Source organism: Saimiri boliviensis, chromosome 14 (genome assembly GCF_048565385.1).
Source record: "Saimiri boliviensis isolate mSaiBol1 chromosome 14, mSaiBol1.pri, whole genome shotgun sequence".
Lineage (NCBI taxonomy): Eukaryota > Metazoa > Chordata > Mammalia > Primates > Cebidae > Saimiri > Saimiri boliviensis.
The window spans coordinates 82304124-82324978 of NC_133462.1; the positions used below are offsets into that span (position 1 = coordinate 82304124).

A 20855-nucleotide genomic window follows, 5' to 3' on the forward strand; every position below is an offset into this window, starting at 1 on the left:
TTCAGGTAAACAGAATTAGTGCCAAATGAAATGTCTACATGAAAAATGGTTGCCGGGGCATGAGGTGTTTGGGTGGGCAAGTGAGAGGGAAGGTTTCCAGCTGGCCCATTATGGTGCCATCCAAGTCAAGAGGAATGCAGGGACTAGGGGAGACCAGATAAAATCAATCCTGGGCATGGTGAGTTGGAGGTGCTTATCAGACACCAAAGCAGGGTGCAGAAGAAAGATCGTGCTGGAGTTATGGATTTGTGAGTCAGCAGCACTCAAGTGATCACGGAAGCCTCAGAGTGAGTGCTTTTGTCTAGGTACAGTGAAAATCACTAAAGAAAAAGAACAGAAAGCCCAAGACTGTGCCCTGAGAAACACCTGTCTCAGGGACAAGAAGAGGGACCTGCTATGGATGCAGAAAAGCATCCAGAAAAGAAGGAGCGGCCAGAAATAGGAAACCAGGAGACAGAATATTAGGAGATTGAGACAGGAAAGACTTGGAACTGTGACTGCCCCCAAACAAAGAGGCTGAGGGTCAATCCTGACCTTTATGATAAGAATCACTTATATCGATAGGTAATTTCTGCAGGAAAGAGAAAGACATGAACATCTTCCACTTCTAACTCAGATGACTTTTCCAAAATCTTGGCTGACTAAAAATATAGAAGGTAGTTGAAAAAAAAAATACAAATAGGCAATATATGTTTTCTTTGCTTGTGAAATATTCATAAATGCAATCATCTACTGTTCCTAGATAACCTGTCAGTGAAGTAACAAGTTGTTTACTTTCATTTTATTTTTTTTATAGATGGGGTCTTGCTATGTTGCCCAGTCAGGTCTCAAACTCCTGACCTCAGGCAATCTTCTTGCTACGGCCTTACAAATTGCTGGAATTACAGGCATGAGCCACTGTGCCCAGCCCTGTTTCTTTTAAAACCAGATAAAATAGTACAAAATAACTCACATAATTCCTATAAAACATATGATCAATCCAGACATTTTGTAAAATTCCAGTGACCCATAATAAAACTAACATTGCCTATAAGACTCGTGTTCCTTCAGTGCAGATCAAAAACGGAGCCATATTTGCATAGAAAATGACTGTTGTAGAATAAACCCTGTGGCCTAATGTTTCCTGTTGTTTGACAAGATGGTGAGCCAGGAGAGACAGAGTAATAGATTTCAGCATTGGTGGAGGCAGAGTCCCCTACCCTGTCAGGGACATGGAGGAAGGTGCACGAGAAGGTGCACAAAAGATTATGGGTTTGTTAGTAGGACGTTCAAGGACATTTTTCTGATACCTTCTACTGTCTTTGAAGTAGGAGGTGAGGTAATTTGCTGAGAATGAGCAGAGTAGGAGTAAGAATATATGCATGCAGAAAACGCAAATGTTTCCATTTTTGGTTAGTTGTTGTTGTTTTTGTTGTTTTTTTTTTGTTTTTGATTTTTGTTTTTTGTTTTTTGTTTTTTTTTGGTGGAGAACAGAAGAGAAAGATGACTTGGGGAAACACAGGATGGGTAGGTAGTTAATTCAGAGGGGCACCAGCCTGAGACTTTTCTCTTCAACCAAAACTATTTTAATTCCTTTTGTCTACCACCACAGCAACTGAGTTCACCTCCTTTTCTTACAAATAATACTCGTGTATTTCTGAAGAATTGTCCTTCTGCCAAGGCACCTGTGATTTAAAGGAGCTGCCTTCCTTCTGATGGTTCATGATGCTTCTCTCCATGCAGCTAAGACAGGTAGGCTCTCCTTGCCTTCCATATGTAAAAGCTTCCTGACACCCTCACCAGAAGCTAGGCAGATGCTGATGCCAAGCTTCTTATACAGCCTGCAGAACTGTGAGCCAAATAAACCTCTTTTCTTTATAAATTACCCAACCTCAAGTGTTCTTTTATAGTATGCAAAATGAATAAAGTAACATATTACTCCTGTCTAGTTCATATCATAGAGATAGTTGTACATATTTGTGGGGTACAATGTGATGTTTCAATGCATGTACACATAGTATAATGATCAGAGAAATGTCCATATTCATAACTTTAGACATTTATCCTTTCCTGGTGGTGGTGACATTCAAAATCTTCTCTTGAAATACATGCCACATTGTTATTTGCTGTAGTCACCCTGTTGTGTAGCTGTGGATATTTTTAGTGATACTGAATTTCCTGATGGCATAAGGCTTTACATTTTTTCTACTGATTTCTTCTACCATGTTGCACTAGAGAACACAAAGTGCAAATGACGATGATGATGATGATGCTATTCTGAAAACCATCCAAAATACAGGTACTATCAACTGTGAATGCAAACAACTTTCACTTTAAAACAGCATCTAATCAGGTGTCCCCAAACTACGGCCCGCCGCGGGCCGCATGAGGCCCTCTGAGGCCATTTATCCGACCCCCCGCCGCACTCAGGAAGGGGCACCTCTTTCATTGGTGGTCAGTGAGAGGAGCACAGTATGTGGCAGCCCTCCAACGGTCTGAGGGACAGTGAACTGGCCCCCTGTGTAAAAAGTTTGGGGATGCCTGAAACTGGTAAACCCTTTGCAACCTCTCTCATAGACACACTAAAATATTTGTAAAAATAGAGGAAGAATAACATTCTTTTTTTATTGTTGTAAGAACATTTAACATGCAAGCTACCCTCCTAGCAAATTTTTAGGTGTATAATACATTACTGTTGACTATAAGCCCAATGTTGTACAGCACATCTCTAGAGCTTAGTCATCTTGCATAGCTGAAATGTTACACCCATTGAATAGCAGCTGTCCATTTCTTCATCCTCCCTGCCTCAGAAACCATCCTTTTTTGTGTCTACTTTATGTGTCTCATACATATTGCTATCATGCTTATTTCCCTTAGCATAGGGTCCCAAGGTTTATTCATGTTGTCACAATGCCTCAAGGTTTATTTATGTTGTCACAGATGGCAGGATTTCCTTCATTTATTTTTAAGGCTGAAAGATATTCCATTATATGTATATACCACATTAATATGGGTTGAGTCTCTGTCCCCACCCAAATATAACGTCAAATCGTAATCTTCAGTGTTGGAAGTGGGGCCTGGTGGGAGGTGATTGGCTTATGGGGACGGATTTCCCCTTTGGTGCTGTTCTTGTGACCGTGAGTGAGTGATCGCGAGATCTGGTGGTTTAAAAGGACGAATATACACATTTTCTTTATTCACTCATCCATTGATGAAGATTTAGGTTGTTTCTACATCTTGATTACTGTGAATAATGCTGTAATGAACATGGGAGTGCAAACATCTCAAGTTCCTCCTTTCAGTTCTTTTGGATAAATATACAAAAGTTAAGAGTGATCATGTAGTGGTGCTATTTTTAATTTTTTAAGAAACTTCCATATTGTTTTCCATAGGGGATGCACAATTTTACATTCCCACCAACAGTACAAAAAGCTTCCAATGTCTTCACATCCTGATCAATACGTATCATTTTTTTTTTTTTTTTGACAATAGCCATCCTGACAGGTGTGAGGTTATATCTCATTGCAGTTTTGATTTGCATTCCCTTGATGGTTAGTGATATTGAGCACCTTTTCTGTTCATTTGTTTCCTGGTTTGTGTGTGTGTTTGTTTTGAGACAGAGTCTTGCTTTGTTACCCAGGTTAACTGCAGTGGTTCAAACGTGCCCACTACAGCTACAATCTTTTGGGTTCAAGCGATCCTCCTTCCTTGGCCTCCCAAGTAACTGAAACTACAGGTATGTATGACTACACCAGGATAATTAAACAAAAATTTGTAGAGCTGGGATCTTGCTATGTTGCCAAGGCTGGTCTCAAACTCCTGGGCTCACACAATTCTACCACCTCAGACTCTCAGAGTGCTGGGATTACAGGCATGAGCCACTGTCCCTGGCTGAGCATCTTTTCATCCACCTCTTGGTCATTTGTATTCTTTAGAGAAATGTCTATTTAAGTATTTTGCCCATTTTTTATTTTTTTCAAATGAAACTTAGAATTTATTAATGTATTTACATAACTTATAATCTTTAAGCAATGGCCTCATAAATATAGACTACAACTTTACATATGCCAAGCAACAGATACTTGTTTTTCCCCACCAAAATACTTGGGTTAAAAAAAAAAAATTGACAGCATTTATACCAACTTCTTGACTTCCTCTCTTCTTCCTTTTTAAACAATTGCTAGTCAATTAGAACACATGAAATTCAATTTATTCCAGGCAGCTTCTCTACCATCACCATCTTGATCATGAGAGCTTATTTTAAAAAGATGCCAATAACATGTTTGGTGGCACACACATGACGAGGTCAGAAGCAAACCCATGGTGAGCTAGGGATCTGCTGCTATCATTGTTAATGTACTGTATGTACCCTAGGTTAACATATTCAATGAAAAGTGCTTTAGAGATGGCAGAGATGAAGTCATTTCCATCAGTCCTATAAATAACCCATTTTAGCTTCAGATCATAATCATCCTCTCTCCACTTAGACTATCCTACTGTATTTTAAATGATACAACTCCAACAGTGGTAACAGAAACCAAGGAAATTATCATCTCCACAAGGTCTTTTTTTTCCCTTAAGAGCCACAAAAGTGCTAATTTTCCCTTTACAAATGTTACATAAAATCTTGATGACAAAACTACTCAACAATTTAATCTTACCATCCATACAATTACATGTTCCATTTCAGCAAGGTCAAAAGCCAATGATGCAGTCCCTTTGTACACTAGAGATTCTTTACATAATAGAAGTCCACAGACTGAAATATCATTGCTGCAGTCTTTGGAGAAGAGACTGGTCAATTTCTATGAATCCTTTTTACACAGAGAAGACTCAAGACCTGAGAGGTGGAAACTGGTGGCAGGACCCCAGTCCTCTGGTTAACTTTCAGGAACACCTACTTCGTCATCAAGTCTGAGGGGCTGAGATTCAGTCAGCAGCAGCTCCGCTTTGGCTCTGAAGGCTGCCTTTGAAGTTTGAAACCCTTACCGCCACTTGGAGGGTTGGCGTCAGTGGATGGAATTCTTTGACTAATTTCTATAAAGAGTTCATTTATGTTTATCGCGTTTTCTAGCGCTGGTCTCTGCAAAAATTGCATGAATAGGGTCGGCACAGTCCTTTGCGTCTCTCTCCATGACTTCTCTTACGTCAATAAGATCACACTTATTTCCTGCAATGGCAACTGCAATATTAGGTGGGCCATGCTGTCGAAGCTCTTTCACCCAATTCTTCAATGTTGAAAATGTCTCTTCTTTTGTATTATTATAAACAATTACAGCTGCAGCCAACCCTCCATAGTACATTGGTGCTAAGGCACGAAATCGTTCTCGTCTAGCTGTATCCCAGATTAGGAATTTATGTAGCTCATTTTGGTACTGGACAGTCTTGGTCATAAAAGATGTCCCTATTGTTGGGTTGATGTTTGGCTCAAAACTGTCTTCCACAAACCGCTACACAATACTCGATTTACCTACACCTGTATCCCGCAGCAGACACACCTGGAGCTCCCTCAGCGCCATGGCCCGCCGCCGTCCTAAGTTCAGGAGGGAGAGGCTGGGCCAGCAAGAGCATTGCCTGGTGTTATCGCAGCCAGCCAGCCCAGGCCCGGTTGGCGCAGAGGCAGCTGCAGCATTAGGGTCCAACCCGCCTTCCGGGCGCCCCTGCTGCCCTCTTGGGATCTTGTCCATTTTTTAACTGGTAATTTGTTCTTTTGTTATTGAGTTGAAGGAGTTCCTTACATATTTTGAATATTAACTGTTTATTACATATATGGTTTGCAAATATTTTCTCCCATTCTGTAGTTTGCATTTTCACTCTGTCAGTTGTTTATTTTGCTATGCAGAAGCTTTTTAGTTTAATCTCATCCTAAATGTCTATTTTTGCTTTCATTGCCTGTGCTTTTGGTGTCATGTCTAAGAAGTCATGGCCAACACCAATGTCATAAGCTTTCCTTTATGTTTTCTACTAGAAGTTTTAGTTTCAGGTCTTATATTTAAGTCTTTAATCTATTTTGAGTTTTATGTATAAAGTTTAAATTTCATTCTTTTGCATGTGGGGGATCAAAGGCAAGAATAAGAATAACAGCCACATTCTCATCAGAAACAATAGATGAGAGAAAAACAACAGCAAAAAATGACATTTTTAGAGTGCTGAAAGTAAAAATCAGCCAACCTAGAATACCAGTGAGAATATTTTGCAAAAATGAAGGTAAACTAAAAATTCATGGTAGAATTCTCAGTAAAAAGAAGCTGAGAGAATTCTTTCACCTTGAAGCAAGAGGAAGCTGGAGGAAGTATTTCAAGCTAAAAGAAAAGGATGTCAGTTGGGAACTCAAACCAAAAAACAGATCCAAAAGAAGAATGAATCACTGAGATGGAAAATTATTTGTGAACAAATATGAAATACATTTTCTTTACTTAATTTATTTAAAAGCAAATTGATTATTAAAAGCAAAAATATTAATAATGTATTATAGAATAATTAGAAGTAAAAATATGACAACAATAGCAGAAAGGGATTCTACATGTCCTATATAATGTGATGTTCTCATATGAAAGGTAGTTTAATATTATTTCAATTTGAACTGCAATAAATTACAGCTAAAAATTGCAATCACTAGAGCAATCAATAAAAAATACAAAGAATTATAGATAAAATATCAATAGATGAGATAAAATATTAAAAAGTACTTGATTATCCCCCAAGAAACCATGACAAAAAACAGAGGGGAAAGTAGAAAACAAAAAGAAGATGGTAAATCTAAACCCAGCATATGAATAATTATATTAAATGTAAATGGAATAAATACTCAAACTAAAAGGAGGATTTGTTGGATACAAATTTTTGAATTTTTTGAATAATAATGTAAGTTACAAATATGTACTGTCTATAAGGAATACACTTCAAATATAAAGACACAGGCAGACTGAAAGTAAAATGTGGGAAAAAAATATACCACACAAACACCAACCAAAAGAAATCTGGGATATTAACAATTGAATAAAGTAGTCTTTAAGAAAAAGAGCATTACCAGATACTTAAAATTTCGTAATTGTAAAAGAGTCAATTAATCAAAAAGGTGTAACAATGTTAATTGTATAGAAAATCCTAAAGAATTTATGAAAAACCTTATTATAGCTAACATATTAATTCCGCAACAATACAGGATACAAGATCAACACATAAAAGTCAGTTGTATTTCCATACACTAAAAAGAAATGATGCTAAGAGAAAATTAAGGGAAAAAAATCATTCACAAGGAGAATCAAAAGAATAAAACAGGAATGCATTTAACTAAGAAAGTGGAATACTTGAATAGTGAAATGAAAGCTATAAAACTGCTGAAAAAATTAATGGAACCTAAATAAATGGAAAAAAAATCTCACATTCATGAAATTGACAGCTTAATATTATTCAGGTGGCAATACTATCCAAAGTGATCTACAGATTCAATACAATCCCAATAAAAATCCCAGTTAACTTATTTTTTTTTTTGTATAAATGGAAAAGCTCATCCTAAAATTCATGTGGAATTGCAAATTACTTTAAAAAGCCAATACAATCTTGAAAAAGAAAAAGAAAAATTTGGAGGGCTCATAGATTCTGATTTCAAAACCTACTACAAATCTACGATAATCAGTACAGTGTGATACTGGCATAAAAATAGACCTATAGGTCAGTGTAATAGAATTGAGAACCCAGAAATAAAGCCACGCATTTATGGTTAATTGGTTTTTGACAAAGATGAGAAAGCCAATCAACAGGGAAAATATAGTCTCATTAACAAATGGTGCTGGGGCAACTGGGTATGTACATGCAGAAGTGTAAAGACGGTTCCCTACTTCACAACTTCAAGAGAATCACCTATAAAACCATAAAACTCTTAGAAAAAAAACATAGGAGTAAATCTTCTTGACCTTAGAGTTAGCAATAGTTTTCTAGAAATGATACCGAAAGCACAAGCCACAAAAGAAAAAATCTAGATGTTAGATTTTATCCAAATTAGAAGATGTTATTTATCAAAGGACACTATCAGGAAAGTAAAAAACAACAGGGAAAAAAAAAAAAAAAAACACCTAAAGAATAGAAAGAAACATTTACAAATCACGTCTGATAACAAATAAGTTTCTAGTATCCAGAATGTATATGGAACTCTTACAATTTAACAACGAAAAGACAAATAGCTTTATACTTTGTATGATGGCTAAAATAGAATAAAGTACAAATGGAAAGCAAAAGTTGGTAAGGATGTGGAGAAATTGGAATGCTCGTACATCGCTTGGAATGTAAAATGATGCAGCCATAGTTTGGCAGTTTCTTAAATGTTTAGCCATTAATTTATCATACAATTCAGTAATTCTTAGATATCTCTCTAAAAGAAATGAAAACAAATATTCATATAAATGGATATATAACAGTAAACTGAAAAGATCCTTGCCCCATGGAGCTTGTATTCTAGCCTGGGAGAAAGATAATGAGCAAATAAATATGTACAGTAATGTCAGATAGGGACTGATAAGCACTATTGAAAAGAAATAAAACAGAGAGGACAGAGAGTGATAGGCATGAAAGTAGATAAGGGTGGAATGATGCATTAATAGGTACTTAATTGTTGTGAATTAATGAATGCATGATTTTAAAGCAGTGTATTTTTTTTAAGCAAGGCATTGTGTGAACTCTATTCAGGGAAAATTATTCTGGCTACCTGGGCAGGAAAGAAGAGAGGATAAAGGCAGAGAGATCAGTCATGTGGCCATCACAGCAGTCCAAGTGCCTAAAACTAGGGATTCGAAGGGAGCTGAAGCCATTGCCCAGGCAATGGCAATGAACCTGAGACATAGCAGGTGGTGTGATCCCTCTGCCTCAGCTTTCTCAGTAGCTGGGACTGCAGGTTTCTACCACCATGCCTGACTAATTTTTAGAACTGTTTATAGAGATTAGGTTTCACTATGTTGCTCAGGCTGGTATTAAATTCCTGGCCTCAAGTGATCAAGTTTAGTGGGTGTGGGACAGAGGTGACCAGCTGCATCAGGACACAGTAGGGAAGATCTAGAACTCTGACAGGCTACCTCTGTACCTCTCTACCACCCACTCCTGCCCCAGCTCATCCCCATTTCCCAAGTCATGGCAGCTGTTTGGGATGCCGCACTCTGCTGTAGTGAGAGGGAAACTAGCCGTGGTAGGTGAGGGGCCAACTTCTGTCCACACACTGCCCCTCTGAAGGCAGGGCGGGCCTGTGATGGATTAGGGAACTGCATCTTTTTACAGGGGATAATGCCTGGGGCAGATAAAACCTCTCTCAAAACGAATATTTTTTATTTTTTTATGTAAATTTTTTAGATACAGAGTCTCACTCTGTTGCCCAGGCTGAAGTGCAGTGGCACAGTCCTAGCCCACTGCATCCTCAAACTCCTGGGCTCAAGGGATCCTCTTGCCTCAGCCTCCCAAAGTGATGAGATTACAGGCATGAGCCACCACATTCAGCCAAAGTAAATTTTAATTGATGTCTGCAACCACTTAGGGAGCATTCCAGCTTAGTTGTGTTATTAGATCTGAAGAGTGATTTAGTCATGGTTCACAGCCTGTCTGCAGTCAGCAGTGAGGTCTGTCATATCTACTGAAGACAGCTGGAAGCACCATAAAATCATTAGCAAGACTTGATTTTGTACCAGTGGACATGTAGAAACCCCAAAGTTTAAACTCAAGGTGGTTCCTGGTACTCAGAAGCCTCACAGCTGTTTGGATTCACTTCCTTATGAGGTCTAGCCATGGCCAGAGAAGTAGGTAAATATGCCCTGGTGTACTGGCCTGGCAGAGAGAAAAGAGATGTGAGTGGAAGGTGGCAAAGTGTTTAACACGGCTTCCAGACTCAGACATTCAAAGGCTACACTGTTTAGGACTGAGACTCTTCTGAGCCAAGTGACCCTTTCACTGTCATGGCGACTGTCCCCATGGTATTTTCCACATTATCCAGCAGTGGCCAGAGGTGATGAGGGAGGAACCACAGATTAAAGTTCTATTTAAGTGTTGCAAGAGCTTCCGCCCACCCCTGCAAAAGACTCAGGGCACTTTAAAATGTACGAGGCCATATCCAAGGCCTTTTTGTACTTACCTGCCTATTTACCTGTAGCTAAAGACAAGTATGTGGATAAGCTAAGGATCCTACTGGAAAATGGTACAATGAAGTGGTTAAAAGGACCAGGTTTTTGGAGTCAGCCTACCTGGGTCTCAGCTCTGCTATTTATTAGTTGCATGACCTTGAACAAGTTACTTAATTTCCTCTCTCTCAGCAATTTTTTAAACTTCGAACTGGGAATGATAATAATAATGACAATTTCATAGCATTATGATGAGAATTGAAGGCGTAGAAATACTCTACTTACTTTCTTTAGAACAATCTTTAAGTGGTTAGAACTATGTCTGACAAATGAATAAAACAACAGATGTTAGCTACTTATTAAATGTTTAAGTCACTTAAATATTCCAAAATCAAAAAGAAAGAGATGAATTAGGCAATATACCAATTTCACAGCATTCACACAAAATTGCAGGGATGAGAGTCTATGCTCATTCCTTCCTGGACCCTTAAAAATAGATTCGGATCATACACACATAGGATACCCCAAATCCCAGTCTTGGTCATAGCTATGTCTTGTGCCCTGACAAACGCATTCTCACCGCCTTTTCCTGTCAGCCGAGCTGTCTGCTGTCCCTGCCTCTTTCCTGACCTTCCTAGATGTGGCTTTGCAATCTACCTTTCCTCTGACACTCTCTGGACATGCTCCCCTGATTTACTGGTTTTTCTTTCATGGGAGTTGACGTATGAGCTTCTGCTCCTTCATCCATCATAGTGTCAGCTGAGAGCTGCTTGTGTCTCATAGGACAGGGAATGCAGCCAGCATCTCTCTGATGGCAAAGGGATTGGACAGGTAGAAGTTTCTCATGTTATTAAGAAACTAAAAGGTAACTTCTCATTGTCTTCTATTTTTTAAGACATTGAAAGACAACTAGCCTATATTAATAAAAAGGAAGATGTATAAACCATGTGATAAAGATTTTACTAAAGAAGTTACAGTGTTTGCAAGCCTAAAAGTTTGAAAGGATGCATTATTAATTATTTCAAATCCTCACTTTTCTTATTCATTTTTTGAACTAGAGTTGTCAAAGACTGATAATGCTTAGATGTACCCTTAACATTTTTAAGGTGGAACCAAACTACAATATCAGACCCTTCTAAATATTTGAAATGTTATAAGTCAAACTAACCAAATGTTAAATATGTTTTACACTTCTGCATTGACAAATATATCTTTCTAATTTTTGGAAAGGCCAAGTTCAAATAGAGTTTCTTTATTCCTTATATTCTATACTTGAACATGGCCATGATGACAGGGCTGTTCCCACCCCTTCCCTACCGTGGCCCAGACTTGCACCACCAAGAAATTTACAAGCATGCATACCTAGAGACACTCATTCCACGCATCTAAATGTCATCCACAATGCCCCAAGGCAGCCCCCAATTAGCCAGGGTCCTAGGCAGACACAGTCTGTCCTCAGGAGAACCAACCTGGGAAAAGAGACCTGTGCCGGTTCTGAAAGTGTGATTGGAGCCACCTGAGCAGGAAATCTCTGGGTCCTGAGTACACAGTCAGAGACCTGGGTCAGGGCCTTCGGTAGTCCTGCTCCCTCAGCTTGGTTTTCCTTTTACCCCAAGCCAGAGGCGTCAGCTGGTGGAAGACAAGAGCAGATCCTGCTTCGCCCTGGTCTAAACCAGTGCAAGAGTAGTATATTCACCACTCTGCCTGCTTTTCTTTCCAGTTGCTCTTGCAGTCCAAAAAATGTTGCGTTACGTAGTTTGAGTTATGGTTTTAATGTTTAACATTTATTACAATTATGTCATACTTTTAATCAAAATGACAGCGTTTTCTGTTTCATGAAAAAGAAAAACAGTAAGTAAACTGGTTTTGAAATCCCAAATGTGAAAGTAGGGAAGGGCTAGCCTTCTGATTTTATAAGAAGCTCCCTGTTTCGGTTTATTAATAACATTATTACTGGAAAATGCTACAGGATGTTGCATCTTTATCATCTAGAGCTATGGAATAGACTTAGAGGTAATCTCTTGCACGGAGGCTGAGGCCATCAAACCCAGCATTTTATATATTTCTCTCTTATAGGAAGAATATGGAATTAGAAATCCTGTCTGTTTTCTTTTACCTTTTTCTTTATAAAATAGAAAGGGTGGAGTTGAAAAAAACTACCTTTCCTTTACAAAATGAGGTCAGAGAGTTATGATTGTATATCACAAAGGCCCACAATTTCTATTACAAAGTAGTGTAGGTTGTATAATGTGGCAAAAAAAAAAAAAAAAAAAAAAAAAAAAAAAAAAAAAAAAAAAAAAAAAAAAAAACCAGTGCAACTGAAGCCGTTGCCCTGTTGTTCTCACAGGGGCTTGACTGTATGCTCCAGTGAAAACTCCTCAGTTATCCTCATCCAACCAACCACATGAACAGCACCAGCTCTGAGGCTCAGGACTTCCCAGGAGATTGAAGAATATGGTGTCAGTATCGCCTGTGTATTTATTCTGCATTGGATGATTATGAGAAATATTTGGACCAGTTTGTGCCTCTTATTATAATTATTTTAGTTTTCACTGATATTTTTAACATATTATTAAAATATGGTCTACAGTTTAGATTTCTACTTCTGGGAAAATAGATTCAGTATAACCTTCTTTATTATCCCCACTAAGTATAACTACAAATCCTGCTCTTTATATAGAAAGCAAATATAACAAGATGCAGAAAGTCAAGGGGAACTATAAAGAAAATGAAAAGGCAACTCACGGAATAGAAGAAAGTATTTGAAATTCATAAAACTGATAAGGGTCTCATATCCAAAATATATAAACAACTCTTACAACGTAACAATAAAAGGACAAATAACCCAATGTAAAAATGAGCAAAGGGTTTGAATAGACATTTCTCCAAGGAAGATATGCAAATAGCCACATAAAAAGATGCTCAACATCCTTAGTCATTAGGAGAATGCAACTAAAAAACACAATGAGGTTTAACTTCACTCTCACTGGGATGACTAAAGTTAAAAAGATAGACAATGGCAAGTGTTGACAAGGATATGAAGTAACTGGAACCTTCATACATTGCTATACAGTGTTGAATGGTGCAGTGACCTTGAAAAATAATTTCCTGGTTCCTCAAAAATTTAAACGCAAAGTTTCCATATAACCCAGTAATCCCATTCCTAGCTTTATACCCAAAAGAATTGAAAACATATGTTCACAGAAAAACTTGTATATGAATGTACATAGCAGCATTATTCACATTAGCAAAAAAGTTATACAACTGAATGTCCATCAACTGATGAATGGATAAATAAAATGTGGTATATCCAACAGCAGAATATTACTCAGTTATGGAAATGAAATACTGATTCATACTACAACACGGGTAAATTTTAAAAACATTATGCTAAGTGAAAAAAGTCAGACACAAAAGGCAGCAAATGTTGTGCTTCCATTTACATGAAATGTTCAGAATAAGGCTAGTCGGGGAGTGGAAGGCAATAGGAAGTGATGGCTAAAGGCACAACGTTTCTTCTAGGGGTAAGAAAAAGAATAGGACAGAGTAGAAGTGTCCTGGGATTAGATAATAGTAATGGTTGCACCTTGTGTATATACTAAAACCCACTGCATTACAAACTTTTAAATGGTGAATTCTCTGGCATATAAATTATATCCTAATTTAAAACAACAACAGTAATAACAAAGAAGGCAGACAGAAGAAGGCAGACTGGCCAGTGACACTGGAGCAGAGGAACAATAGGGTGGTGAGTTCTCTTTTTTTTTTTTTTTTTTTTTAATTGTAGATGCTGGAGAGGCTGACAACCCAGAAATCCCAATGGGCAGATAAAAAACAAGCCCAACAAAAGCCCACTGTCTCTAACTGAAGGATCACAGCCTAACACAACAATTAAAAAAATTAGACAATACTAGCCTTACTCCAGTCAAACATCACTGAAAAATATATGGTCCCAGCACCACCCATATCAGCAAGTCACATAAAAAGAACAAACTTCCAGTCATTTCTAGGCCTAACAGTTTGCTTTCATACCCATTCAGGTGTATTCAGAGAACACCAAGTAGGACCTTGGAACTTTTATCTGCCCTGGTCTGTAGTGAAACCAATAGCTCCCTCTCTTCTTACCAACATGGCATCAGTGCAGACCATATGGGAAGACTGCCATCAGGCACCCTTCCCCTCACTGCTGAGGTGGCTGTCACCTCAGAGAATTAGGGCTTTCACCATAACAAAGTGGGAATGAGGCCAACTCCACTGTAGAGGCCATGTGAGGAGCCAAAACTCTCATTCTTACTCAGCAGAAATGAAAAGATCCCCCTTCATACCCATGTGCTAACTGAGGCCAACTTCTACCTCAACTTAGCAGTAATGAGGTAGAACCTCCCTTTCCCCTGTTGGAATGGTGTCAGAAAAAGTAAGATGAACAAGAAGATTTAAATAAAATTCAGAGTCTCAGGGTGTAACATGAAATTGTCAAGGTTTCAATAGAAAATTTCCCATACAAAGAATCACAGAAATCTCAGGCTGAATGAAAAAAAGATGAAGCAAAAGATGAAGACTGGTGGAGTACATTTAAAAAGCATAACCTAATTGTATGCTGTCTACAGGAAGCTCACTTCAAATATAAGAATACAGGCAAATTGAAAATAAAAGAATATTAAAAGATATACAAACATTAATCAAAACAAAGCAGAAGTGACAACATAAATAGCACATAAAGTAGACTTCATAAAGTAGCAAATAGACACATAAAGTAGCAAAGAAAATTACCAGAAACCAAGAGGTACATTATATAAAGATAAAAGGGGCAATCCACGAAGGACACATAGCTATCTAAATGTGTATACACCAAGCCATCAAGCTGTAAATTACATGAAGTGAAAATTGATAGGTTTGCAAAGAGAAATAGGCAAATCCATAATTATAGTTGTAGGTTTTAACACCCTTATCTCAACAACTGACAGAACAACTAGAAGAAAGTGAGCAAGGATATAAAAGAACACAATAACACTTTCAACCAACAAGATCTAATTGGCATTTATGGAATACTCTGCCCAACAACACATGAATTCACATTCTTTTCAAACGTCCTGTTAATAGGATAAAAAGATGACTACAGAAAGCGTGCAAATATTTGCAAACCACATATCCAGCAAAGGGTTATATCTAGAATATATAAAGAAGTCTCAAAAATTGAGTAACACAAAAACAAGTAGAGAATGGGCAGAAGTTTCTAAGGGACATATCACTGAGGAGACGTTAAATAAGCACATGAAAAGATAATATCACTAGCGTTAGGATTAAATATGGTTAAAATCACACGAGATATCAATACACACTTATTAAAATGGCTAAAATAAAAAGCAGTAAAATCCCAAATGTTGGCAAGGATGTAGAGAAACTTGATTACTCATATGTTGTTGGTGGGGGTGTTAAAATAGTTTTTAATAAAAAGCACATGCAGAAAAACCCTAGACCCCTTTCTTCATCTTCACAGGTAGAAAGCTCTTTATTTCATAGCTGACTAATAAGGCTTTGCATCACAAAAGAGGAAGTTTTAGAATTAGTACTCCTCTATATGATCAACTATAAATAAGTAAATAGCAAATGTATGGCTAACTTCCCAGATATTTCATAATAGTTTTCGAATTTGTAGTTTTCAACATGGCCTTGGGCATATGTACATATATGTACAGGTGCGTATGTGTGTGGACACACGTTGTGTCAGTGTGTAATGTTAAACAAAGCTTGTCATGTATTTATTTTAGTGGATGGTTTATGAAAGTACTTTTATAGATTACATGAAATATTTTGATACAGTCATGAAATGTGTAATAATCCCATCATCTCTTGTCATTCTGATCCCCAAACTTCCTTATTGACAACCACTGTTCTGAAATGTATCATAAAAAATTCAAAAGTGCATCTTGAATATTAAATATCAGTCACACATGCACTGAAGTCCCTCAAATAGATGATTATTGATTAAAGTGCAGAATAAAATTAATGACACAGAAAATAATTTCAGTGTTCAGGACATTTATTTTTTTATTGGTCGTTCCACCAGGAATTTACATAATGCTTAAAATGCACTTGGCACATGCTGAACTCCACAACGCAAGGGACTAGATCTCTTTATTGATAAATATGCAGCCAGAGCCTAGCCCTGTGTCTGGTACATAGTGGGCACTTAGCAAGTATTTGAGGAAAATGAATAAGGGAAGAGTCCAGCATGACTCCTCATTTCTGGATTGGGAGCCTAATTGGAAAGCAACAACATGAAATGATAGAAAGTGTAGAATAGGCACAGAAAGGGAAAAAAGAAAGGAAATTGGAACAGCCACTTTGGAAGACAGTTTGGTGTTTCTCTAAACTTGGCATACTTCCACCATACAATTCAGCAATCACGCTCCTTGATATTTACCCAAAGGAGTTGAAAATTTAGGTCCACACAAAAATCCGCACACAGATGTCTATAGTAATTTTATTCATAGTTACCAAATTACCAAAACTGGGACATGACCAAGATTTTCTTCAACAGGTGAATGGATAAATAAACTGTGATACATCTAGACAATGGAATATTAAACAGCACTAAAAAGAAATGAGCTTTCAGCTATGAAAAGACATGGATGAACCTTAAATGAATATTTCTAAGGGAAAGAAGCCAATCTGAAAAGGCTACATGCTCTACAATTCCAACTATGCAACATTCTGGAAAGGAAAACATAGGAAGACAGTAAAAAGATCAGGGGTTGCCAGAGGTCAGCGGGGAGAGAGGAATGAATTGGTAGAGTACAGAGGAAATTTAGTGCTGTGCAACTGTTCTGTGTAGTATTAATATAATGGTAAATACAGGTCATTATATGTTTACAGCTATTCAAGAGGCTGAGGCATGAGAATAGCTTGAACCCAGGAGGTGGAGGTTGCAGTGAGCCAAGATCACACCACTACACTCCAGCCTGGAGAAGGAGACTCTGTCTCGAAATAAAAAATAAAATAAAAAAGTCTATTAAAATTAATTTGAGATCACTATGGAAATTTAAAGACAAAGGGTGTGTTCCACAGGACTGAATGCTGCAGAGAGAGAAAATATGGTCTAAGAAGCCAGAGTCATCACTGGTAATTAGAAGATTGTTGGTGGCCAAGTGTAGTGGCTCCTGTCTGTAATCCCAGCACTTTGGGAGGCTGAGGCAGGCAGATTGTTTGAGCTCAGGCAAGCTCAAGGCAACATGGCAACACCGGATCTTTACAAACATAACAAAACTTATCCAGGTGTGGTGGTATTATGTTCCTGTAGTCCCAGTTACTCTGGATGCTGAGGTGGGAGGATCACTTGAACCTGGGAGGCAGAGATTGCAGTGAGCCAAAATCATGCCACCTTACTCCAGCCTGGGTAGCAGAGTGAGACCCTGTCTCAAAAAAAGAAGAGGGGAGGGGAGGGAGGGAGGGAGGGGGAAAGAAAGGAAAGAAAGAAACGAAAAGAAAAGAAAGAAAAGGATGGTTTCCAGATTCATCCATGTCCCTGCAAAGAACATGAACTGATCCTTTTTTGTGGCTGCATAGTATTCCATGGTGTATATGTGCCACATTTTCTTTCTCAGCAAACTGACACAAGAACAGAAAACCAAACACCTCATGTTCTCACTCATAAATCGGTGCTGAACAATGAGAACACATGGACACAGGGAGGGGAACATCACACACTGGGGTCTGTTGTGGGGTGGGGTGCTAGGGGAGTGATAGCAGGGGGTGGGGAGATTGGGGAGGGATAATATTAGGAGAAATGCCTGATGTAGTTGATGGGGGATAGAGGCAGCAAACCACCATGGCACGTGTATACCTATGTAACAATCCTGCAAGATCTGCACACATACCCCAGAACTTAAAGTAAAATAAAATCAATCAATCAATAACAAAAAATTTAAAAGAAAAGATTGTTGGTGATATGATTCGGAGATTTAAGCCCCTCTGAACCTCATGTTGAAACTTGATCCTCAGTGTTGAGGTGGGGCCTAGCAGGAGATATGCAGGTTATGGGGGTGGGTCACTCAGGAATGCCTTAGTGCCATCCTGGTGATAATGAGGAGTTCTCACTCGATTAGTTCCTATAAGAACTGGTTGTCAAAAAGACCACCACGGCACCTCCCCTCTCTCTCTGGCTTCCTTTCTTGCCATGTGATCTCTACAAACTGGCTCTCCTTCACCTTTTGCCATGTGTGGAAGCAGCCTGATGCCTCACCATCAGATGCTGGCACCATGCCTTTAGTACAGCCTGCAGAACCATGAGCCAATCAACCTTTTTTCTTAATAAATTCCCCAGCCTCAGGTGTTTATAGCTAGTAAGTATTTAAAAACAAGCTCATATTTATTAGAGATTAGAGATGCAAAAAGTTGTAAAAATATGCAGTACCACTCTTAAACATTTTTAAAGTTAGATGATATCAATTTCTAGAGACATCAGAAGATACAAGGATCCTCACACACTGCTGGAGAGAAGGTAAACGGATATAGCCTTGATACGGTTTGGGTCTGTGTCCTCACCCAAGTCTCATATCAATTTGTAATTCCCCATGCTGGAGGTGGGGCTTGTGGTAGGTGATTGGATCGTGGGAATGGATCCTTCACGAACGGTTTAGATCCATCCCTTTGGTGCTTGTCTCGCGATGGTGAGTGAGTTACTGTGAGATTTGTTTGTTTAAAAGTGTATAGCACCTCCCCACTTTTTCTTTTCCTCCTGCTCTAATCATGAGGTGCCTGCTTCCCCTTCACCTTCTGCTATGATTGTAAGGCTTCCTACGGCCTCCCCCAGAAGCCAAGCAGATGCCAGCTTCATGCTTCCTGTGCAGACTGTGGAACTTTGAGCCAACTAAACCTCTTTTCTTTATAAATCATCCACTCTCGGGACTCTCAGGTATTTCTTTATAGCAATGTGAGAATGAACTAACACAAGCCTTTTTAGAGAACATTTTATAATGTATGATAATACATAATGAAACCACCGCTAAAGCCCCAAATCAGTTGGATCCCTTGGAAATGTCAGTGCAATAGATTCTCTCTGGAAAATGAAGCCATGATGACCAGGAGGTTGAACAAGTAGTAGGGACAGATGTACCTTGCCTGTTTATTGAACTGAATTGAGTGCTGGAGAATTGAAGCTTGCCATATGCATAAGGAGGAGGCTTCCACAAAGTCTCAACTACACGGTGAATCCCACCCACACCCCCTATTAAGCCTGCACCAGGTGATACCCCAGTATTTACCCTGTACCTGCTGCATGACACTCAGTGAGAACCCCAGCTTCAGAACAACAGCAGGGGGCTTTGTTTCTTTCTCCCTGGTATGTCTTCAGTGCCTGGAATAGCTCCTGGCACATAGTGTCTGGGCAATACTTTTTGGATGGATGAATAGATGGGTGGGTGGATAGACGGATGAATGAAAGCATTTTTGAATTGAAGAACAAATAAGGATTGAAGAAGTAGTTACAGGAACAGTCACTTTCCGCAGGAGAAAAACAATACATTTTTTGCTGATAGCTCTTTTCTTGGTTTGGTGTAGTGTGTGTGTGTGTGTGTGTGTGTGTGTGTGTGTGTGTGTGTGTACATTGTTCTACAATGTTACATTGTATTTCTTTCCTCCCTGTCCTTTTCTTGACCTTGCCTTGCATAACTGATTATACCCCTTTCTTCCTACAAGGCCCCCATTTTCTTCTTTATTACCTTTCAGTTCTCATTCTGTCCCCAGCACCGACTCGCTGTACTTCACTGCACCTGCGCCCTCGTCATGCACATTCTAGGTGTTTATTTGCATTTGTATACAGGTCAATATGCAATTGGTACACTGGGCACAGCCTCCCAGGAGGAGCCCATTCTGATGGGTTGACACTCACACCACACTTATTTTTAACTATTTTGAATATTGGCCCTGTACATAGCCTAATGTTCATTTAAATACAGTTGACCCTTGAACAGCAAGGGTTTGAACTGAGCAAGTCCACTTATATGCAGATTGTTTTCAATCAAATAAGGATCAAAAATACAGTACTGGAGGAATGTGCAACCCATGTATATGGAGAGCAGAATTTTCTCGTATGTCAGTTCCACAGGGCCGACTGTGGGACTTGAGTAAGCTTAGATTTTGGCATAGTCAGGGGGCCTGGAACCAATTTCTCGCATATCCTGAAGGACAACTGTAAATTCTCAATATATCTGATACTTAATATATTGTAATTGTTAATTTAAATATATTTTAATAGTAATGCTCATTTAATTGGAAAACATATGTTTGTTTCTCAATTTTCTTCATTCTTTGTTTTTGCAAACCATCCACATTGCCTCCATTTCTTCTGACTGCTACAACATGTTCCATTGCATGCAGCTAACATTTTACGTACTCACTCTAAGGACAGACATAAAGGTTACCACCTGTTCTTTGCTATCATCATTGCCAATATAGTTGGAAATTCCTAATATATCTTTCTTTATGGAGCTGTATGCTAATTTTTCTGAAGTATATACCCAGGATGGAATTGCTAAAGTAATACACATGCCTGATTTCATTATATACTATCATACATTATAAATTGCTCTCCACAAATGCTGTATCTATTTGCCTTCTTTCCAGAAGTGCACAAAGATCCCTATATCTTCTGATGTCTCTAGAAATTGATATCTTCTAACCTTAAAAATGTGGAGTAAAGTGGTATTGCATTTTTTAAAAAAAGTTTTTACATCTCTAATTTCTAGCGAATATGAGCTTGTCTTTAAATTCCCATTAGCT

General features: G+C 38.5%; 1 long non-coding RNA gene and 1 pseudogene across 2 annotated transcripts in view; both read right to left on the reverse strand.

Moving 5' to 3' along the window:
- LOC141581092 (uncharacterized) overlaps positions 1 to 20855 on the reverse strand; it is a 159067-nt gene that overhangs the window by 104260 nt on the left and 33952 nt on the right. The window lies entirely within an intron of this gene.
- Positions 2334 to 6339, reverse strand: LOC141581091 (ras-related protein Rab-22A pseudogene; annotated as a pseudogene).